Source organism: Balaenoptera physalus, assembly GCF_965194825.1.
Source record: "Balaenoptera physalus genome assembly, chromosome: X".
NCBI classification, from domain to species: domain Eukaryota; kingdom Metazoa; phylum Chordata; class Mammalia; order Artiodactyla; family Balaenopteridae; genus Balaenoptera; species Balaenoptera physalus.
Genome location: NC_138903.1, coordinates 22,138,418 through 22,163,272, shown reverse-complemented (window position 1 = coordinate 22,163,272; position 24,855 = coordinate 22,138,418). Strand labels below are relative to the sequence as shown.

Here is a 24,855-nt window from a genome sequence, read left to right as displayed (position 1 = left end):
TTCGCCCTTCATTTGCTACGTGGGCAGCTATATTTTCCCTTGTTCATCATTTCTCTTTTGACTTTATGGGGTGTGTCTGTGTGTGTATATATGTAACTTTTGCCCTGCAGAAATTTTTATTTTTTAATTTGTAGTCAAATTTATTGATAGTTTTCCTCTTTGGAGTCTGATTTTTGTGTTGTTTCAAAAAGTCTTCCCAACTCCAAGATTATTAAAAATATCCATTACTTTTATAGTTTCATTTTCTAAGTCTAAGTTTTTGAGGCATCTGGAATTTGTTTTAGTGTAGAGAGCAAGGAAGAAATACAACTGTATTTTTTTTTTCAAGATCGACTATTCCCTACTGATATGGACCACCTCTTTATGTAATACTAAATGCAACTTTTAGATATATCTCTGGACTTTCTCTACTGGCTCCATCAAAAATCAGGAGAGCACCAAAAGACTTTAATTACTCTAAACTCCTAGAATTTTTAATAACTGGCAGGTCATCTTCTTTGTAGGAATTTTCCTGCAATTTTTTTTTTAATGGAAGAAGCTTTAAATTTATGGATAAACTTAAAAGAGAATGATCCTAAACTGTTGAAGAGTCTTAGCCAAGAATAGGATATACTTTTCCATTTACTCAAGTCTTCTTTTAAGACCTTCAGTAGCATTTTAAAGTTTACTTTATATCTATATCTATATATATCTCACATTTCTTGTTAACTTTATTACTAGGTATTTAATCTTCTTAGTCATTACTGTAAATGGTATTTAGTTCTTCCATTATATTTTCTGATTGTTGTTGGTGTAGATCAAAGCTATGATTTTTTAATATTAATTTTTAACTAGTGACTTTATTGATTTTTGTGTTTTTTTTGGCAGTGCCGCGCAGCTTGGGGGATTCTCAGTTCCCTGACCAGGAATTGAACCTGGGCCTCGGCAATGAAAGCCCGGAATCCCCACCAGGGAACTCCTCCTAAATTCTTTTTGTCTATGTTAGATTTTTGGTTGATTTCATTAGGTTTTCAGGGTTTGCATGGATCTGTAAATAATGATAATTTGCCTCTTCCCCTTCCAATTTCTATATACTATTTCTTTTCCTTGTCTAATTACAGTAGCTAATTCTTTGAAAACTTGGTATTTGTCAACATTTTCTTTGGGCTGCCTCTGGTATCAGATTTCCCAAGAACCTAGGGCTGTGGACCCAAAAACTAAGCCATCAAAGGATCTCTGCAACTGGAAAAAATTATATTAAAATCACTAGAGACCTTTGGCTCAGAAGGCCTAAAATCAACTTTGGGGCTGAATTTAATTTAAACATTTTAAATGTTGACTAAATACTAAAATGGTTCCTTTTATATTTGGGGAATTAGTTCTCTTAAAAGCTCCCTTCCCTAACACAGTCTTCTTAACCAATCACTTCTCCTGTCTCTGCCTCTAGCTAGATGGTGTTAAGGTCTGTTCTAGCAAGAGACTCCTCTAATTCTGTGACATAATTTTAAAAAACAAACATGAGGTTCCCCATAAGTCTTCATGACTTATCCATAACTGAGGTTAGGACAATACACACAAATTCCTATCACAGAAAGTATTTCCTCTTAACTAAATCTCATTACTCCACCATTATTAAGTTAGGATTTCATGTTGTTATTGTTTTCTTGCAACTGCTCCTGGCTGAGTAGTAAACCTCAGTGAGTATCTAGAGTAGTGGTTCTCAAAGCGGTCCCTGAACCAGCAGTATCAGCATCACTTGGGAACATGTCAGAGAAGCAAATTTTCAGGCCCCACCCTAGACCTAGAATCAGACACTCTTGGGGCGGCATCTAGCAATCTGTGTTTCACTAAGTCCTCAATGGTGTGGCTGTGATAAGTGGGCATGTATTTATACAAATAAGGCTTAATATGTATAAATCATGAGGCTAAATGGCATACTCTATCAAGTTGTAAAACACAGAAGCCAGGCTGAGGTATAGTGCTAGCACGATGGAAGAAAGGGGGAAAAAAATCTATCTATCCATAAAAAAATCAGCTGCTAATCCTGACATTTGCCCTCTCAAAGCCCAAAATACTCTATGCCCTTCTGAATACTTAGATTACTAAGGATTTGAATATATGTATTTCCAGGGCCTACAATTTCTAAACTGCAAGAAGCATAAAGACAAAACCTCTGAAGAAAATACTGTCTACCTTAGCAGCTGTTTTCATGTGTTACAGAAACAGGTTCAAAGAAAACTTCTTTAGATTCAGCTCCCCAGCTCTCCTGACCTTGGTCTCTGGATCTTCTAACTAGCCCCTGAATCTATTTTCATGTCTCACCCATCTGCAGCAAGCCTGACGTGCCTCACACGGATGCTGAGATGATCTTAGGCAGGCCTGTCCATGCACTACTCCACTGCCCTACTTCTGATTCCATTCTGGAGCTTAGGAGATGCTACTGGGAAAAGATTCTCTTCAGCTCTTCATCTGACATTTCATATAATAAAACTAACGAATTTGACTTTGCTGCATAAGTACAGTCACTGAGTGTTCCTCCAGGAAAGCAGGAAATGGAGCTGGAGTAGGCCATTAATTAACTAAAACCAGAGAAGTCTACCTAATCAACTCTCCTTCCCTGGGAACATGCTCAGAAGGCCTTGTATATTAGAAGCCAGCAGAGAGATTGACATTTCCACATGTGGGACTCCAAAGTATCACTGAGGAAGGAAAGCCCTTTGCAACAGAATGGGTTTTTATAAATTTTGTGGAGGAAAGAAGGTCTGAGATACTTCACTAACTGGCCACAAACCAGAAACACAGTTACCGATCACACAAAAGCCGCCAGCATCAAGGTAGTCAAATACCTGAGGCATTTTCCATGCCAACATGAAAGGAGGAAGACTCTCCACTCTACTGCTACATTTACCGCATCACAGGAGCATCAATGATCTCAGAAGGATGTGGGTACAGGTACCTGGAGTGGAGATACAGCTGTTCACGTGTCTGGCAAACTGATTCCCTAAGCAGAAAGGATTTGTCCTTCATCCAGCCCAGCTTCCATCTGGGCTGCCCTCACCAGGAACATCATGACCAAAACAGTATTTGAAGTGACTTTTAAAGAGAAAACACCCCCCTCTCCCCCAGCCCCAAGAGAGTTGAATTTTTTACACATTTGTATGAATTAAATTTAGTATCAAATAATTAAAACGAACACTTCTTAAGGGCAAACAACATGCTGGACCTGTATGTAAAACATTATTTCAATTGTATCTCTGGGGGAATGGATATTTTCATCTGGGAGACCTGGAGAGCAAGACAGCAAGCATGGCTCTAACTGCTGGAGGCCCAGACATGCCAACATAAAAGATTAAGGGTATTTTGAGGATGGAGGAAAGAAGGGAAGAGGAAGAAGAAAGGGAGACACAAGGGCATCCGCAGGCCAGTCCCTCAGCCCCCAAGGGAGAGGATCCTATCATTCAGCTTTGAACCCCCGGGGCCTGAAGTAATGTGTCACACACTGCAGGAGCTGAAGAAATGTTCTTTCAATTTTAAACTGATGCAATTAAACTTTATGATATCAAGGGCAATTTGGACGCTGAACACTCTAGCTTCTTCCCTCAGGCTAGGTTGCTGGTGAGAATCCAAAAGCCCTTCCTTCGCAGGAGGCCGATAAAGAAGCCCTGTGGCAAAACAGCAGGAGCCAACTCAAAGCTCTCTCCTCATCTCACTGCAGGCCCCTTTCACCTGGGGAGCCTTTGGGTGTGCCCCGCTTGGATACCGCAGTAACACCTACCACCCTCTTCCATGGGATGATACATCATGTGGGACCAATGTCTTAAAACTGCCTGAGAACTGCAGACTTGTGAACAAGTGTAATTCCCATGTACATGCATTCAGGTCTTCTTTCCTGACAATAACGGTATATAAGTAGCATGACTTTTATTTGAAAGATAGACTTAATTAAAAGAAAGAAAAAAGAAAACATGTCCATCTCATTTAATCTTCAACTTTCTAGTCTAAACCATAGTAAAATGGTTAAAGAAATTACATTTTTCGAAAATTATGCTTGAAGTTAAAAAAAAATCCCAATAACCTAAATGGGAAAAGAATAGATACAGGTATATGTATAACTGAATCATTCTGCTGTACATCTGAAACTAACACAACATTGCTAATCAACTATACTCCAATAAAAAAATTTAAAAAATTCCCATCATCCACTGGGTGTCACCAGGCTTTTCTGCTGGAAATCAGAGTTTTCAGAGAATTCCAAGTCATTGCGACTCTCCCCTCCTCTCAAGGTTTCTCCAAGTGTACAACTGTGGGAAGTAATGCCACGTCTCAAGTTGTTTATTCCTGGAAGATTTTCAGTTCCATTGTACCATGAGCAGTTTATGAAATATTTGAGAAGTATGTAAGCCCTATCTGAAAGCTCCAAAACAATCCGGAACATCATCTATGCTGACCGAGGAATGAAAATATGAGAACACAACCTTCCACTAAACAACCAAAATGACTCTCCCTGTTTGCCCACGAAGGGAAGCCCAGCATTATTTAACCTTTTCCCTAACATGGACGACATTAAAAAACACTTCACTTATGAATTTAACAGACTGAAAGTAAGCTTGAACTGGAAATGCCACAGAGAACTGCCATTATGTTCATAATTCAACTTTGTGTTATTCAATACAACCTAAGGGGCAGCTTTTGTAGAGCACAAAATATGAACTGCACATTTCTGAAAGGTCATGAGACACTAGGAGACAAGAATAAAGTGAATTAGTGAAAACGAATTCAGTGCAGATTTTTGCATTAGAAGTCAAAGTTAATACAGTTATTACAAAAAAGTTACCATCAATCTCTCAGAAACAGTGAGCTGTAACATTATAACTTACTAAATATTTCATCTAAGAGTTTGGATATTTCCCTCCCCGAGGCATATAAAAGGTTCTCCTTTCCCTCTGTGTGTACAATTTGTTGTTTACCTTAAAAAAGAAATTTCCTGAAAATGCATTTTCCTTCTTTTTAAGAACCCCAGTGACTCAACAGCTAAAAAAGTGGAATCTATGAGACCTAAAAAAGATTTAGGTCGATATTAAATTTTATTTTCATTACCATTAAAATATATTTTTTCAAGGTCACTATACATGTTAATGTAAATTAGTTCTTTAAGAAAAGCATGCATGAGTAATTTTTGGATAAAATAAAACCTCATACTTTGTAAAGGTTTCACATATTAAAAAAAATACATAAAGTCATTTCAAGTAGAAAACTAGCTTACATTCTTTCTGAAGAACAAACACATTAAATTAAAACCTCAAGGCCAAGGAGACATAAAGGAAAGACCAAGTTCTTATAACGGTGTTTGGGAGCCAGGAAGCCATGGTACAAATGAGACTAGAATTTTCTAAGTAACTCTAGGTCAAAAGTATACTCATTCAAAGATTATTTCCAAGCTAAAAACTTCATGAAATAAATAAAAACAAAGAGTGTAACACTGTAATTCACAGAAAACTGGAGGATGTCCTGTGCATATTTTTAAAAACCCATTAATTGGAAAGGGGAAAAATGAGTCATTTTGTTGACAAACCTACTAAAATTTCCAAGAAAAAAAAAAAAAATACTGGATACATGACATACTTGAGTAAAAATCAGAAATGTCAAAATGATTAAATATACAAATTTCAAGAAACAAAATCAAAACAGTTTATTGAGATATTAATGATATATGAAACAAATATAAAAAATTTTTACTTAAGAGCTCAAAATATTGTTATTTTAGCTTCATATTCAAATTAGCTCATAATCTCTATTAATATTTTAAATCAAATGGAAAAATTATTTTGTCATTAAAGCAGTACTTTTGGGCAAACCTAGTCTATTTTACTAGTCTATTTTAAAATAATTTAAGAAATAAAAAGTATAAAGATAAAAATCTTAATATGCAGTTTGGTAAAGTTCAAGTCAGTCTTTGAACAACACGTTTATCTATCCAGTAAAGCTTGTGTTAATGCGATGTAAGAGTTTGGCAAATTCAACTTTAATGGAGCATAAAAGTGCTTCTGCTTGAAAGTGAGATCATTTTTAAAAATTCAAAGCATGATCACTTTTTTTTCGTAGGAACAATCTGATACAAGCAGCAAAGCTTAAATAAACTAGAAACATTTCAAATGATCCATAAAGGATTAATAAGCACTGCAGGAAGTCCTATAGGCTCAGCGTATACATTTTCCATCTCTTCCCCCCATGATGGACATGATATAAAATTCTAAACAGAAGTGAAGTTTCAAAGTCCCTGAATGTTAAAGGGCTCTCGTGTTGAGGTGAGAGGTCGCAACTTAGGGCTCTCTAATTTGAAATGGATCAAAATTATGATGGTATTAGGATAAGAATCATGCAAATTTGGACATTCAATTAAAAAGGTCTTCTTGCTGAGGGTAACAGCCAGTGGTCAGAAGCAAAACTAAGGCAAAAGGAGTAGTGGTAAGCTACAGGCCACTAATATAACAAGAACAAAATGACAGCTATTATTTTGGCAGAGATAATCTATGCTGAAACACAAAACACACACGCACACAATTTCTTTCAATACAATTTTCTTGTCTTCCCACTGACTTCTATGATTACCCCAGAACGCAGGGTTCTAAACACATTTCTCAATTGAATCCTCAATCAATAATAGTAAAAAATTCAGATGGAAGATATGGGAAAATGCATTATGGCATTAGTAACTGTTTCCAAAATAGGCTGAACTTATCAATATGCACAGAAGTTGATAAGAAGAAACCTCAGATACCTGAAACATCATATTTTTGTCACCCCAAAGCTCAGTCACGTTGCCTGTGTCCATCAAATCAAATTTTTTATTCGTAGGTTGGGCAATCTTCTTTCCTAATCCTTATAACTACAAATTCTTCAAGAATAAATATACCTCAGAAAAAAAAAAATTCCCTGCTTTAAATACAAATATAAACAGCTCCCCCTAAGTTACAAAGGCCTATTTTCTATGAAAGATAAAATGCCAAATTTTCCTTACCTATAACCATAATTACAACTTGGCACAGAGTCCTAAATTAAAAGTCAGTAAGACCATCATGGCTTTTTTAGTAAGCACCCAGGTTTACTGCTGGAGTAAACACTCAGGGTGAGGCAAAAACAGTTCTTAGTTTTTATACAAACTTTAGAATGTGCATATTTTTCAACCTCTAGTGTTTTAATAGTTCCTTGACAGAAGCATAAATTATTCATGCCACTACAATGAGATTTACTTTCTTAAAATGAAATGCAAATAGTAAATGAGAAGCGTGACATTTAACAATACCAATGAATGTAGGGATCAACAAGAGGAAAGCTTAAAAGCAGACAAACAAACAACAAAAAAAGAATGTCTCAAGTAAACAGTCTTATGTGGGAGTACAACTGCCAAACCTTTCATGTGTCAGCCATCTCTCAGGGTACAGAGGGCCCTTACTAAGGCTTTGGCTATTTTATTGGCAATTCACATGACCATTAGCAGTTGAAGCAATAGGACTTCCATAGTGAAAAGTTCAATCATTTACTGAACACCTATTTTGTTCTTTGAATTTTCTAGTAACTTGATAGAGCAGGATGCAAACTGTCACACTCTTATGTGAAGAAGGCTTTCTGAAAAGAATATATGAACTTTGAATCAGAAGCCCAAGTTAAAATCCCAGCTCGACCATGTATTATCCTTCTAACACTGGCTGAGTGTCTGATTACAATATTCAGCTTCCTTATCTGTAAAAGTAGAAAAAAATATCACCTACCTTCACAGGGTTGCTACCAGAATTAAATGATAGCACGTATGTAAAAGATGCTTAGCAAAGTGTTAGAGAGCTCAAAAACTACTAGCCTTGGGAATTCCCTGGCGGCCCCGTGGTTAGGACTCAGCGCTTTCACTGCCAAGGGCCCGGGTTTGATCCCTGGTCAGGGAACTAAGATACTGCAAGCCGTGGTGTGGCCCCCCCCCAAAAAAAAAACTAGTCTTATTTCTCCCACTATCTAGAAATCTAAAAGCTTATAGGAAACAAAATTATTTGCCAAATGAAACAATGTAACTACAATAGACTGTATGAAAGAAACTGCAGGAGAGAAGTTATATATTTAAAGTTCTCTAGGAACACAGAGGAGAAAAAACCTTCCACAGTTGTAATGTGAAGGAATGCTTCCTGGAACTGAGACGGGTTTGGGTCATGAAGGTTGAGAAGAATTTAAACAGATAGAGGTGGCATGTGGGCAAGAACAATCCAGGCAGTTGTGAGAAAACAAGAAGGCCTGTCCGGAGGAATGGGGATTTGATGGTGTCATCGGATGAGAGGGTATGTGGAGAGGGAAGGTTGGATTATATAATGTCTTAAATGCCAGAATACAGAGTTTGGGTATGATTCTACAGAGATTTAATTAAGCCACTCCAGCACCCATGAGTGTGTGTAAATTGTGCCTGTTATATTCTAGAGTAGATTATAAAAGAGGATAGGATGCTACCTACAGAGCTAAGGTCAAAAAACAGTCCAAATCCCTTTGGCTTATAGACAGAATAATCTAACCCACAAAGGGCACCCATGATTAAACAATAGAGGTCCCGAAAAACAAAAAATGACAGCTGAAAATGTTGAAGAAATGAGACTGAGTCATCAATTACAGAGTTTAAAGAAATTTAGCAGAGATATGAGTGATATTTACAAGTACTAAATTAAAAAAAAAAAAGCACAAAGGAAGGTGGCTGTATTCATCTGATGTTCAACATGGGTGTGGAGCGGGCAGTAAGGCCTAGAACAGAGGGAAGAACGTTTAGATTAGCCATGGGAAAAAACTTGTGAATGTAGAGCTTGTGAGGATAAGAAGACAGCCCAGCAAGAGACTGCAGCAGTACCATTAATGCAAAATCTTCAAAAGATTTTCAAAGCACAGTGGCAAAAAGATAAGACTTCTCAAGAATGCAGTGTTTTCTCCTGGGTGACCTGCAGACGACATGTTAGTTCTACAATTTATGACTTTTGGATTAAAGCTGGGGGGGGGGTGTCCTTCTAGACATGGAGAGCCCTTAATGATAGCACTGCTACAAAACTGCACAGTGATCAAGAGTTACTGAACTAAGAAAAACCTCGGCAAGTACTCCCTCAATTATTTCGGCCCTTGGGCATTCGACGGGAAACTACTCGTTGCTATTATTCTTTTTCCAACATTCATTTTATAGAATATCAAGACAGAGTCAAATGTTGACTTACTATGGTAAATAGAGGGGAAAAAAAGCCTGCTTTGATTTCCTTCCCTTTATTACCACCTTGGTTTTGTGTTTTAGAATGTCGATTACATTTGAAAAGAGGGTGGAGGATGGCGGGGCATGCTCATCCCTTCAATGAAGACAAAAGACAGCAGCTATTTCATTCTGCTGTGACAGTGTTACCCCCCACCCCCCTTAATTCTCTCACCATCATATTAAACTGTGATTTTCAACAGGGTCCTGAAAAACATATTATATTTTACTCGTTTTTCTAAAAGAATTAGAAGGCAATTATAGGGAAAGGATAAAAATAGGGCAAAAATGTTTTTGTGTTTTTAGACCAGCTAAAATTTTCAGAGTTTAAAATGACTAGAAAGGCAAACTGTTAGGTATTCAGAAGGAAAATGTGAATGTTTTCCCAAAGGCATTATTAACAATTAATAATCATTACACTGGTGCCTTGTTTACCTGACCTTGTGTAAATTCAGCAGCCTGGTAATTAGACCCATATTTTGCACATTTGTATATTTCCATGCATAGATTTGACTCATTCATTCATCCATTAAAATTTGCTTGACAGACGTAGATGAATAATCAAGCTACAATTTGTATTTACTGGATTATAGAAAATTGCCCAAACTGTTAAGTTCAAGGAAAGCGCATTCTTGTCTCTCTCTTGTGACTGATGTAAAAGCAATTACACATCAGAGGATTGCCCCAAAGCTCTCAGAAGAAGTGGCACTGCTTTTGCAATCTAGGGTCTTTAACAGTTATCTTCTTTTGTGAACGTAGAGACTTTTTAAAGATTAACAGAACGAAGAAAATACCCCTGTGCAAGTAAGTTTATTATCATTTAGCTCATTATACTGTAATTTTACATTAAAAAGTGATGTTCTGATCAACCTTCCACATCCAAAATAAATAATAATGCACCTTTATTCTGCAAAGACTGTATAGGCAGTGGAAGTTTTGAAGAGAAGAAACAAGACAACTTTTGGGGAGATAGGTTTATGACAAACACTCCTCCCTCCCCGTAGAAAACAAACGTCAACAACAAAACCTGATCAAACCTCTTGCTAACTAGCAATCAGTGAGAAACAAAGGAACGCTAAGATTTCATTATTAATGTATTTTCATGCAAAGAAGCAGAACATATCTTAGTGCTAACTGCTCCCTAAATTCTGATGTTCGGTACTAGCCAAACACGCCGTCATGTGGAACTGTATTTTACACTACGGTATTTATTTTGCTTTTGCAGTCACTAATCAAACCATTGCTAATACACGTTTTCTGGTCTAAGGTACAGTACTTCTTTTACACAGCTGAAGATACAATTTTGCTGTCTTAAATCCATCTCTTCAAACTGCTTATTTTGATTGTCTACTTTAGAAGAAAAGAAGTGATTCCTGATTTCTAAAAAAAATGTGTGTGTATATATAACCAGCATTATCAGATTTTTAAAAAACTCTTAGATCATAAACCTAATTTTATAAAAGTATACATGAAGATGCAACTATACATTTTGTATAATCTTTACAACGGACATTTAGCTCCACAGCTGACAAAGCTTATAACCTGCTTTCACAAACATTATATTAACGTTTATGCAGCTCAAAATTTGGCTTGAAGCACATTTTCTGGACTGGCAACAGAGAGACATCCTAAGGGCTTTACTTACAAATTTAACAAAGAAAACGGTTCCCCGAACTTCCGAAACATATATCTGATTCTTTTTTTTTACCATTACCAAAACCTAGTTTGTTTCCTCCTAACACTCCATCTTTTCTTTGTATAAAACAGATGTCTTGATGGATATCAGACATTAACTTCTGTGGTGATGGCCTGAAATCACCTAAAAGATCACCAAAGAACCAGGTAAAGCATTAGTTTAGAAAACTGAGTTGTTCTTACAATCCACATGTTTATAAACAGAGAAAGGGGAATTTAGATGCTTCTAGTGTGTGTGATTTCACATAAAACTGTCTGCTGAGTCCATGGCATTGTAATAGGCATTTCAGGGGTCTCGTGTCAAGAAGACATGGTCCTGGCAGTTTAATATGATAAAACAACATTGATTTTAAAGCCAAACACAAAAGCTATTTGCCTGACTCTTGGCTTCAATGGAAACAACGAGGGGGTGTCCAGAGGATTTTGAATGGGAGGTGGGGGGTACTGCTGCCCTAGGAGTCTGATGCTGCTCAGACAGGGCTGCTACCCAGTGTGTGCCTTGGGTGATTCTCTTCTTTTTGGTTTATTATCTGTTTGGTTGGTTGTCTTTTGGAAGGTTCCAATTGTTGCAAATTGCACTGCACTCTACTTGCTTAAGAAAAAAAAGGGAGGAAAGTAGCAAAAAAAAGTACAGCTGTTCTATGAACTGCTAGCGATGGTCTGACAAAAAAAGTCATCTGAACTCGTGTCCATTCCCTTGCTCTAGCTTATTCCCACAGAGTTGCTTTTACTACCAACTTCAGAATGGAAATGATATACTGCATCACTGTTGTCCAAAAATATTTAATTCTATATCACAAATTCAAGTTATCTGTTAAACTTGGATATGATGAGCTTTTCTGAGGCCCCCTACAGAAGTCTAGATTTCACATCCTATTAGCCACTTTCTCACCTATCCTGATTTTCCCTAATGTGTCACCAGCACCACTGAGCGTATGATGACCAATAAATAGAACAACTCTCCAACAGGAGGCAAAAGCCAACTGGGCCCCATTACTCTTCTGCAAGAGCGCATTTGTGTATGCCAGGGCTAAGGAAGAGCACACAAAAAGAGACAAACACCCAAGCACAGACATGGCGCTAAGGGCTTCTCAAAGCTGTATGTCTGGGTATTTAGCTATGCTGTTAACAGGAAAAAGCTATGACTGCCAGTGTTAAGAGAGCTTACGCCAACAGGAGTTCCAAAACCAGCCCTGCCACTAACAAGCCAGTTTCCTGGTCATGGTCTGGGGGACAGGTAGGAGTGCTATTAGATAAAAGAAAAGATCAAAACCACATCTTTGTAACACACACACACACACACACACACACACAACTTCTTGAGATTCCTAAGGTGACTGAAATTTACATTGTGAGAGAGATCGAAGCTGATATTCCAGAAAATACTGTCCACTGAGTGTGGAGTCATTAATAATAAAAAATAGGAATTAATTGGCTATTCCATTAAATACCACCCACAGCCTTTCTGAAGGTTCTAAAAATCACTCCCTCACTCAAATAAACAAGTCCTGTGTCTGCCATGTCCCTGGAGCTCTGCTCTACTCCGGGGACATGAAGCGAAATAAGGCACTCAACAGTGCAGCTTGCATTCACCAGGAGCTTGCCGTCTGTGCAGGAGAGAGCTGCTTGCCGATAGATGCCGTCCCACATTGTGTTCAGGGGTTATGGACACACAGGAGAGAGGACATTCTGCCTGTAGAGCTGAGGAAGGAAAGCTTTCCAGAGACCGTGCCGCTGAAGGTGTAAGGAGAATTTCGCAAGCTGGGGCCATGTGAGTGCGGGCAGGGGATTCCAGGCAGAGAAGATGGCAGGGGTGAAGGCAGGGAGGGAGAAAAGCACGTGGGAACTTGGAGGAATACCAAGCCCCCCCTTCCCGGGCAGCATGCAGATAACCTACGGTGGGCAATGAGGATGCAGAAGAAGGCGGCAAGACTAGCTTGGGGACTAATGCCACGCTAAGGAATTTGAATTTCAATCTGTAAGAAATGAGAATCCTCTGAAGGTTTTTAAAATGCAAGGTAACATCATTAACCCTATTTTGGGAAGGTAATCCTGTGAACAGTGCAGACAGTGGACTGATAAGGGAATAGGCCAAGACAGGAAGATCAATTAGAAAGCTAAGATGGTACTTCCCTGGTGGCACAGTGGTTAAGAATCTGCCTGCCAATGCAGGGGACACGGCTTCGATCCCTGATCCGGGAAGAACCCACACGCAGCCGAGCAACTAAGCCCGTGCGCCACAACTACTGAGCCCGCGCTCTAGAGCCCGCGAGCCACAACTACTGAGCCCGCGTGCCCAGAGCCCGTGCTCCGCAACAAGAGAAGCCACCACAATGAGAAGCCTGCGCACCGCAACAAAGAGTAGCCCCTGCTCGCCACAACTAGAGAAAGCCCGTGCACAGCAACAAAGACCCAACGCAGCCAAAAAAAAGGAAAAAACAAAAAAAGAAAGCTAAGAGGACCAAGAAGTGAATTAAATCTGTGGGAATGGAGGAAAAGGCAATGTGACAGTAAGAGAAATACAAACACCATGACATCCAACATGGGCAACTTGAGGGCTTCTATCATCCTAGGTTAGGACATGCTGGAGGGTATCGCTCTATGTACCTCACAAGATTACTGTGACGAACACATTAGGAAAGGTTGTGAAAATGCTTTGAAAATTGCAATGCACTGTGTAATATACAATGTATATTACCATAATGGAATCCTCTCCTTTTCAAATCACTTGTCTCTTTCTTTAAGGGACATTTAATACTTTTGGTAGGTGAGATCATGAAAAAACTGTTTAGGGAGGAAGGTCCTGACAGCCCTAAAGACAGGGAGCTAAGTAAACCAGTTTGCAAGAAAAAGCCCAAAACATTTCAAAAGATGGACAGTCTATTTTCATTCGAATTGCTGCATACTGAGGGGGTTGCAGAATCCCATTCCTATTATCTGATTCCTGTGAGGAACACTGGGAAATGCAGCCTAGGGACTGTCCCATTTATTTTACTGTAATTTTATTTTTTTAAATAAGAATTGTATATATTTAAGGTGCTCAACATGATGACTTGATATACATAGTAAAATGATTACGAAAATCAAGCTACTTAATATTATCTTCTCCTCACATAGTTTCTACTACTTCTTTTTTTTTTTTTTTTTGTGATGAGAGCACCTGAAATCTACTCTCAGAAAATTTCCAGTCTTCAATACGGTATTATTAACTATAGCTATCGTACTGTACACATTAGATCTCTAGACTTATTCATCCTATGTAACTGCAACTTTGTACCCTTTGACCAACATCTCCCCTGGCCATGTTGATTTTTGGACCCTGCTCATAGAGTGCTAGGCCTAGGCAAAACTATGCACTTCCTACAGAAGGGAGGGTGAAGCTACTCAGAAAGAGACTATGGTGAGTCACAGTCAAGACTGAGAGGGTGGTGACAAGACTGCAGATCTCAGAACCACTTTAAAATGTTGTAAAGAACATAATTCCTCGGCATACGCAGGATCAGATGATGTCATGAAATCATTATACAGGAGGTCTCCTAGAAGAGATACAGGGAAGATGACATTTCTATACACAAATATTCCTCAGCCTAGGTTTATACAATCATATCCACACCAGAGAAGAGACAAGGTGGAGCAATGCTAATTATCTGCCATTTGTCAAGTGTCAGCGATACACCTGAAGACTTAACAAGGATGGCAAATTCTCACAAAAAATGTGGAAATATTAAAGATGCTATGGGGGCTTCCCTGGTGGCACAGTGGTTAAGAATCTGCCTGCCAATGCAGGGGACACGGGTTCAAGCCCTGGTCCGGGAAGATCCCACATGCCACGGAGCAACTAAGCCTGTGCGTCACAACTACTGAGCCTGCGCTCTAGAGCCCGCGAGCCACAACTACTGAAGCCCGTGCACCTAGAGCCCGTGCTCCGCAACAAGAGAAGCCACTGCAATGAGAAGCCCGTGCACCACAACGAAGAGTAGCTCCCGCTCACCGCAACTAGAGAAAGCCCACGCACAGCAACGAAGACCCAACAGAGCCAAAAAAACCCCATAGTATTAAAGATGCTATGGGCTTTTTACTTTCATACAATTAATTTTGGTCACATTAGAATTCATTTTGTTTTAGAAATTTAATTCCCTTCTCATTTTTTTTAAGGAAAATTTGATTTATCAAATGTATGATTTTATTGAAAAATGAGGAAAAAGTGAAAGCAATTTAAAATAAAATTACATTTAAAAGTAATTCTATATGCCAAGTTTAAAAGCTTAACAATTAGTTTATAAATGTGTACCATAATATACTGAATATTGATTATAACACAAGCAATTGCAAGCATTTTGTTGTTGGCACCATGCTCCATTGGAAGAGCCCATTAATAATCTTCTACCGTTCACCTGAAATGCAAATTAACGAGCTTTCCATAAAACAATTTGTGTGGCTCTTCCCCCTTCTCATTTTTAAGTACACATTTAACTTGATACACGTGTGAAAGCATATATACCTTTTATTCTCATAACTTCATATATAGAACTATATGAATATATAGAAATCATATATATAATAATAACCATAGAGGTCATATATAGAAATCACATTTAAAATACTTAGTGGTTCTCATATATTACATTAGAATTCATCAACATGTGTTTTTTGAAAAGTTTAGTAATCACAGGGGGGAATTTTTAAAAACACTAGGGCCCTTGCCTACCCTCAGAAATTCTAACCTAACGTTCCAGGGTGGGTTGACCCATCAGACACTCTTTTTAAAACCCATCCAGGTGGGCTTCCCTGGTGGCGCAGTGGTTACGAATTCACCTGCCAATGCAGGGGACACGGGTTGAGCCCTGGCCCGGAAAGATCCCACATGCCGCGGAGCAACTAAGCCCGTGCACCACAACTACTGAGCCCGCGCTCTAGAGCCCGTGAGCCACAATTACTGAAGCCCGTGCGCCTAGAGCCCATGCTCTGCCACAAGAGAAGCCACCGCAATGAGAAGCCTGCGCACCACAACAAAGAGTAGCCCCCACTCGCCGCAACTAGAGAAAGCCCACGCGCAGCAACGAAGACCCAACGCAGACAAAAATAAAATAAATAATAATAAAAAATTAAAAAAAGAAAGACCTGGTTCAGATAAACCTTAAAAACACACACACACACACACACACACACACACACACACACACACACACAAAAACCCATCCAGGTGATTGTAATGTGCAGCCAAGGTTGAGATCTACCGTCTGCTTGATACAGAGACAGGCATATGATAAAAAAGAAATGCTGTGGTGAAAAAAAATTTTTAATGCAGCATTCTTGGAATGTTCCATCTGTCTCAAAATGTTCCTTTGGTTTTCAGTATGAAATTTTAGAATCTTAAAATGGCTGGGGCAACATCAATATTTCTAGGATGCAAGGACTTAATTCTCAAATAGGACTGGAGTCTATACTATCCTTATTTACTGGTAAGGACCATATTAAAATGCACTGTTTTATTTTTCCTTTCTCTTTTAAGCAGCTTCACTATTTTGATAAAAACAATCCCTATTATGAAATATTCAAAGAGAAAAAAGCAATATGGAAAAAATAAAATTCACCTAAACTTTTCACCACTCAGATATGGTTTCTGACCTATGGTAAAATCCTTCTAGAAATTTCTTTAAGCATACACATGTACAAAAATTTTACGTAAGTGACACTACACTACATAAGCTGGTGTTTTTTAAAAACTCAACGCTATTATGTGGCCAAATATTTGGGCCAATAAATACAGATTTGTAAAATAAATGTTAAAGGCTGCATATTAATTATGTAGTTATGCAGGTTATTTTTAATGTTTCATGGGTCCTCAGTGGTCTTTTGAGAACCAACTGATTCACCTGTAATTCTCTTAACTATAGAAATGTCGAAAAAAATGTCTATAGCTGTAATGCTATATACTAGGGAGTAGAATTGGAAACCAAAATTAAAAAAGCAAAAAACGAAACAAACAAAAACTTTCCCCAAATGAACTCCTTTAGGTATAAATCTAAAAAAACACATATAGGACTTTTATGCGGGAAACTACAAAATGCTAATGAAAAAATAAGAAGACCTAAATAAATGAAGAGACATTCCATGTTCACAGACTGGAAGACTCAACATAATAAAGATGTCAACTGTCCTCAAAGGGGACTTCCCCGGTGGAGCTTGGTTAAGAATCCGCCTGCCAATACAGGGGACATGGGTTCGAGCCCTGGTCTGGGAAGATCCCACATGCCGCGGAGCAATTAAGCCCGTGTGTCACAACTACCGAAGCCCGCGTGCCTAGAGCCTGTGCTCTGCAACAAGAGAAGCCACTGCAAAGAGAAGCCTGTGCACCACAATGAAAGAAAGCCCGTGCACTCGCCACAACTAGAGAAAGCCCGTGCACAGCAACAGAGACCCAAAGCAGCCAAATAATAATAATAATAAAAAAAAAAAATAAAAAGATTTTAAAAACTGTCCTCAAAGTAACATATACATTTAATATAATTCCAAAAGAAATCCCAGCAAGACTTTTTTTGTTGATAGACAAGCTGACTCAAATTTATATGGAAAGGCAAAAGAACTAGAATAGCTAAAACATTCTATTAAAAAAATATAATGGAGGAATCACACTACATAAGACTTACTATACAGCTACAGTAATCCAGACTGTGATGTTGGCAAAGGGCTAAACACAGAGATCAATGAAAGAGAACAGAGGGTCCAGAAATAGACCCACACAAGTATGCTCAAATGGTTTTTGACAAGGGTACAGAAGCAATTCAAAGGTGCAAGAACAGTCTTTTCAGTAAGTGGTGTTAGGACAATTGGACTTACATAGACCCTCCCCCCACAAAAAATGAACCTTGTCCTAACCCTCATACCTTACACAAAAATTAACTCAAGATGGATCATAGATCTAGACATAAAATTTGAATTCTTAAGACATTAGACCAAAAGCAAGATCTATAAAACAAAAAAAATTTTAAGTTTGTTCTGTGAAACACAGCATTAAGAGAATGAAAGTACAAGCTACAGAATGGGAGGAAATATTTGCAAATCACATATCCAACAAAGGACCTGTATCTAGAATATATCAAGAACTCAAAACTCAACAGTAAGAAAATAATGCAAATTTTAAAATGGGGGAAAATTTGGACATTTCACCAAAAATGATATAAGGATGGCAAATATAAATACACTAACCATCAGGGAAATGCAAGTTAAAACCATGAAGAGATACTGCCCACACCTATTAGAATGCCTAAAATAAAAAACACCAACGATACCAAGAGCTTATGAGGATGCCCAGAAACTGGAACTCTCATATGCTGCTAGTGGTAATGAAAAATGGTGCTGTTACTCTGAAAAATTTTGGCCATGTCTTTAAAAGGGTAAAAATACACTTAACATATGAGCCAGCAATTCTACTCCTGGCTATTTAACCTATAAGAATGAAAAGTTATGCTCACACAAAATCCTATACACGAATGTTTATATAAGCTGAATTCGTAACTGCTAAAAACTGGCCACTTTCCAGTGGGTAACTGGATCAAAGAAACTGATACATCCATACACTGGAATAATATTCTGTAATAAAAGGAACAACCTACATGAAGGAAGACAGTCCCAAAGGCTGTGTACTAGGTGATTCCATTTCTATGACATTCTTGGAAAGACAGTAATATAGTGAGGAGAACAGATCCATTACTGATCCATCCATGACAGACAGAGTTAGTGGTGGGAAGGAACGTGTGATTATAAAGGGATAGCAAGAGAAAGTTTTTTGGGGCAATATAACTATTCTGTATCCTGAATGTGGTGGTAGTTATATAAGTCTATACATGTGCTAGAATTTGTAAAACAGCAAACTGCTATAGACATGGGTAGGTTAAAATGGATGCACATTTGAATATAGGAAAATTAAGTCTTCCTTTTAAGTGGCTCAATATCTAGGTTTCATTTCTAGGAAGCTGGAGTAGGGGATATAATTACTTGAGTGCTGGACCCACACTGCTCATGCTGCTGGGGTTCTGTCTTCATGACCCATTGAATGAAAGTAACTGAGTTGAAGATACGACCTAATTTTCTTTCTCAAATCCTCAGATCTAAAATTTCTTTTCTGATGAAGTTCCAACGGATATGTTAGAATTTTTCTTCAGTGTTGTTTGTGGGGGAGTTGTCCTTAGAATTTAATTTTATATTCACAGATCAAGTACCTACCCACTCCTAGCTAAGCAAAGAAACACATATATTACAAAGTTTCATTCTGCACATCTCTGAGAATGGCGGCAGCATATTCCATATGGAGGTGAGGGGTGGGTCCCAGATGGAAGATAATGCCATGGATGGAAAACATGACACTTCATAAGCAAAAGTGGTAGGACTCAGCATATGATGTGAGGTTAGCCTTTTGAATGAACTTATTTTAAAAGTGCAACTGAAGACTTCCCTGGTGGCCCAGTGGTTAAGAATCCACCTGCCAGTGCAGGGGACACGGGTTCAAGCCCTGGTCCGGGAAGATCCCACATGTCGTGGAGCAACTAAGCCTGCGCTCCACAACTACTGAGCCTGTGAGCCACAACTACTGAGCCCGTGTGCCTAGAGCCTTTGCTCCGTGGCAAGAGAAGCCACTGCAATGAGAATCCCGCGCACTGCAACAAAGAGTAGCCCCTGCTCGCCGTAACTGGAGAAAGCCTGTGCACAGCAGTGAAGACCCAATGCAGCCAAAAATAAATAAATAAATAATAAATAATTTTTTTTTAAAAAAAAAGTGCAACTGAATGAAGTAGCACAAGGGAATTGTGGAAAGGGGGTGTGGGTGATAGATGTGTTTTGTATCTTGATTGGGGTAACAGTAACATGACTCTCATGCATTTGTAAGCACTCACAGAACTGTACACCAGAGAGTGAACTGTACACCAGAGAGTGAACTGTACTGTATATAAATTTCAAAATGTAATCAGCACCATCCCCCGTAAAAGTAATATACGCTCATTGTCAAATATTTGGAAAACAGAAATACAATGTTATATACCATTCAAGATACTGGATGTTAATGTACCAGAGTACAAAAGGCTTACTGATATGGTTTCAGATTCCACATTGGAAATAACCTTTAAGAAACTACCATGCGGGGCTTCCCTGGTGGCACAGTGGTTGAGAATCTGCCTGCCAATGCAGGGGACACGGGTTCGAGCCCTGGTCTGGGAAGATCCCACATGCCGCGGAGCAACTGGGCCCGTGAGCCACAACTACTGAGCCTGCGCGTCTGGAGCCTGTGCTCCCAACAAGAGAGGCCACGATAGTGAGTGGCCCCCGCTTGCCGCAACTAGAGAAAGCCCTTGCACAGAAACGAAGACCCAACACAGCCAAAAATAAATAAATTAATAATAATTTTTAAAAGTACTGATTTGCATAAAGAAATTAAAAAAAAAAAAAGAAACTACCATGCTACAAGGTTTGGTGTAGTGACAAAAAAGAATACCCACTATTAATGGAAAAGGCTATTAAAATACTCCTATCTTTTCCAGCTCCATACCTGTGTGAAGCCAAATTTTCTTCATATACTTCCACCAAAACAACACAACAACATATCATAATAGATTGGATGCAGAAGCAGATATGAGAATCCAGCTGTTTTTGAAGCCAGACATCAAAGAGATTTGCAAAAATTTAAAACAATACCACTATTCTTACTAAACTATTTTGCTTTGTAAGATAGGTAGTTATTTTTTTGTCATATAATAGGCTTATTGTTGCTTATAAGTGGGTTAATAGTTTGTAGATGTCTCAGTTTTAATTTATAATTTAGTAAATATGAATAAATATAGGTCATGAAGAACCTAGGGGCAGGACAGGAATAAAGACACAGACCTACCAGAGAATGGACTTGAGGACACGGGGAGGGGGAAGGGTAAGCTGGGACAAAGTGAGAGAGTGGCATGGACATATATACACTACCAAATGTAAAACCGATAGCTAGTGGGAAGCAGCTGCATAGCACTGGGAGATCAGCTTGGTGCTTTGTGACCACCTAGAGGGGTGGGATAGGGAGGGAGGGAGACGCAAGAGGGAAGAGATATGGGGATATATGTATATGTATAGCTGATTCACTTTGTTATAAAGCAGAAGCTAACACAGCATTGTAAAGCAATTATACTCCAATAAACATGTTATAATAAATAAATAAATAAATAAATAAATATAACCCACATAAGCAGAAACTCTTTGCCATTCTCAGTAAATTTAAGAGTGTGCAGGGTCCCACAGAACGAAAGGTTTGAGAACCACTGTGCTATATAACATTGCATACACTCATCAGCATGAGAAGCCATTAGGCTGTGAAAATTTAATCAGGTCTTTCTTTTCTTTTTAATTAATTAATTAATTTTGGGGCTGTGCTGAGTCTTTGTTGCTGTGTGTGGGCTTTCTCTAGTTGCGGCAAGCGGGGGCTACTCTTTGTTGTGGTGCGTGGGTTTCTCAATGTCATGGCTTCTCTTGTTGCAGAGCGTGGGCTCTAGAGCGCAGGCTCAGTAGTTGTGGCGCATGGGCTTAGTTGCTCCGCGGCATGTGGGATCTTCCCGGACCAGGGATCAAACCTGTGCCCCCTGCATTGGCAGGCAGATTCTTAACCACTGCACCACCAGGGAAGCCCTAATCAGGTCTTTCTTGGTACTAGACTACTCTCCTTTGGTCTTTCTTTGCTGATCAGTTCCTGAAAGGAGTGGCTCTTGAGCGTGACTAGATGAAAAGCTGCAGTTGAAAGAAATTATCCTCAAAAGATTATCTGTGACTTCATCCACATGGTTTCTAAATCTCTAGTATATATATAGACATAAATCCTGGGCAGTTTGGGTTTTTTCCTGACATGATTCTTAAACATTCTTTGCTGGTGGATGGAGACTGAAGGCTGGCTACACAGGCTCCTGAGAGCCGAGCTAGCAAATCACCTAGGTTCCCAGCAACACGAAGAGCTTCTCCAACAGCCAAGGAGCCTGAGCACCTGTGCAACGTGAACGAGGCTGGGGATCTTTCAGAAAACAAGCTGCATAATGTACGTCACAAAACTCTAACAGAAGAGTTATCATATGCTGGAACATGGTAGAAACCAAAAATATTTCTGAGGGAGTACCAAGGGTCAAATGAGTTTTGAACCAGGAAAGTTATATACTGCTTTTCAAAACCCAGCTAAGACCAACACATCGTAGGTGTTGGTATGAGCATATGGTAAAGCCATACCTGACGCACACCAAGCCCAAAACAAACCAACGCCCACCAATTAGAAAATACTGGTGCTCTAATTTTCATTAGTAGTATTTGGAATCCAGGCTTTGAGAATTTTTCTATGGTACCATGGAAAGGCAGCTGAACTAAGTCCCTCTTGAACAGAAATACAGTTATTCCATTTAACACGAGAGTAAGCTAGACAGAACAATCTGGAAATTCGTATCTGTAACTATCTGCAAAGGGCCAATTTCCACATGTGAACCGTAACGTATACTTTCTAAGCAAGCCAAGTTTGAGAGACACGCATTGCCTGAGGCGCTCCCCTCCCCTCTCTCGTTTTACCTGTGCAGCAGAGAACGGAGAGCTCCGTTTTGCTCCTTGAAGTCAAGAAGGTCAACGGTGTGAGAATCTCACTTTTGAAAGGTTAAATGAAATTTGTTCTGGTTCAGTGTCTTACTCTACTACAAGACAGTACACCTCTAGATGACTGGAGTTAGACCTGAAGTTGAATTTTTCCTAAAGACCCAAGGTTAGAGAAATCAATCTGAAAAAGGAATTCTACCGTTTCGGCACAAGCAGTTTTCTGTTTTTATCCACTTGTTTTCAGATATTTGACAACTCCTATGGCATGTCTTGAGCATTTCAAAAAACCTCCAATTTTCCCTTCAGAGGAGGCGAACCGTATCAGAAGCCGCCGAAACCCCAGGCGCCCCTTCAGTGGCCGCGCTGGTCCTTGGCTGGGCAGCTGTAATCAGCTTTCTGGACTCATGTCCCTGCCAGCCCTGTGGCCTGGCTTAGCTTGTGAGGCTCACGCCCAGGGCTCTGGAGGCATCCTACTGAAAGAGGGACTGCACTGAGGATGGCGTGCAACTTGCTACTCATCAACAGCTGTCTTACCGTATGTGATGAGCAGAATTCTGGACTAGGGTCCCCAAGGATGGTCACAGTCCTGATGCTGCTATTTGTAACCCGGGAAAGTCACTTGATAGCACCAGTCTCTCAGAATAGCATGACTCATTCAATAACTTTTTACTGAGCAACAATCAGGTTAGGTACAATACTGGGTGCTGGGCCTTGGAGGACTTAAGAGCCTAGTGTCCCTTCCTTGCTTTTAGCCACTTCCTCAAGCTGCCCTTATCAGTGTCCCTTCCTAACGCTGACTTTGGGGCCACATTCACCAACACTGAAAGGGAAACTCCCATGTTGGCAAAGTGCAGGGAGGGCCAGGAGCAAGGACAGCGCGGAGTGGTATCGTTCTGACTTGGGGGGGCGGGGGGGAGAGCGGCAAGACAACGGAAGCTTCCAGATGGATGCCTCGGAAAGACGGGGCAGCAAGGCCCCAGCCCAGGGCTGAATCTCAGGGCGGGAGTGGGCGGGGGCGGAGCACGCGGAGGAACCCGACCGAGCCATGTCATCCACTGTTACCTCAGAACAGAATAATGAACGTTAACAGCGAGTGCTCTTGAGGCACTAAGCACTGGAGATGCATCATCCCATGTAGTCTTTCTTATGACCTGATGTGCCAGGTACTATCACTATCGTTGTCTTATCAGCTACAAAACGGTGGCTTCGAGAAGTTACTAAACCGCTAGATGACTAGAAAAGAACTCTGACCAGGTGTTCGAGTACAAAACCTCACAGTCTATCGCGAGGCTAGCAGGGGCTGCTCTGAAAACTGATACAAGCAAGTGCTAAGCTTTCCGAACAGGAGGAAAGAACAGGCAAGGGCAGTGGCTACGACAGCCTCCACCTCTGACAAAAAGCTCTCGGAGGAGGAATATATGCACATGTGGGGAATGACATGGGCAAGAGACAGGCTATGGCCCGAGCTCAGGCCCTGCAGAAAGATCTGAGGCCAGTGTTCCCTGTGGTCAGGGCACCTGAGAATTTGGTGTGGGTTCCCTCCTAGTTCCTCAAGATCACGCTCTAGTTCTGCGCCTCCCCAAAGAGGGTCCATGCAATAAGGTTAAGATTAAACAAAACAAAAGATAAAGAGGTGTTGTGATAAATATAGAGAGTACAAGGAACGTTGGTTATTCTATGAAGGTTAAAAGTCAGGTGGCATATAAGGTTGTACCTGATCCAATTTGCTTATTGGAACTCCTTTTTTTGTTTTTTTTTTTTTGAAACAGTTCAAGTTTAATTTGTTGATACATGGTTTGTGGTCTATACTTAGACAAACACTAAGTTCTACAACATACTGGAACTCCTTTATAACAACTAATATTCATACCATGTTAACGCTGTTTGTGTAGAACACGTAGCTGGCACATTTTAGGGGACTAGATTTGACCTGTTATTCCCTTAGATTTGTACAATAATACATTTACTTATAGTAAGATTCTACTTCTTAGTTTTTCTGTAGAACACACCATGGTGTTGCAGTAAAATGTTATACCTGACTGAAAATCAGCTTGGTGGATATTCATACTTAAGAAAAAACAGCCATTCGCTAATAAAAACACACCAGTCCTCCATCAATGGGCCCTGGTATTAGAATACCGCATTTAAAAAAAGCAACTGGTGTCCGTGGTGTTCATTTATGCTAAACTTCCCTATCAAATGGCGTGGAGCAAAAAGAAGTACTAATTCTTTTGTTTTGTCTTAACAAGATTTAAGGTGAGTTCTACGGATTCCTAAAGAAATGATCCTTCTTCAAGCACCGCTGGGCAGCATGGATTGCACTGCCT

At 39.6% G+C, this 24,855-nt stretch overlaps 1 protein-coding gene and 1 long non-coding RNA gene across 4 annotated transcripts in view; one reads left to right on the top strand and one right to left on the bottom strand.

Moving 5' to 3' along the window:
• The window catches only part of POLA1 (DNA polymerase alpha 1, catalytic subunit), a 292,429-nt gene that overhangs the window by 112,376 nt on the left and 155,198 nt on the right, over nt 1–24,855 (bottom strand). The window lies entirely within an intron of this gene.
• The window catches only part of LOC309653016, a 633,104-nt gene continuing 628,102 nt past the window's right edge, over nt 19,854–24,855 (top strand). Inside the window, exon 1 of the long non-coding RNA XR_014258981.1 lies at nt 19,854–21,438. This is a non-coding gene — a long non-coding RNA (uncharacterized lncRNA). The remainder of the gene's footprint in view (nt 21,439–24,855) is intronic.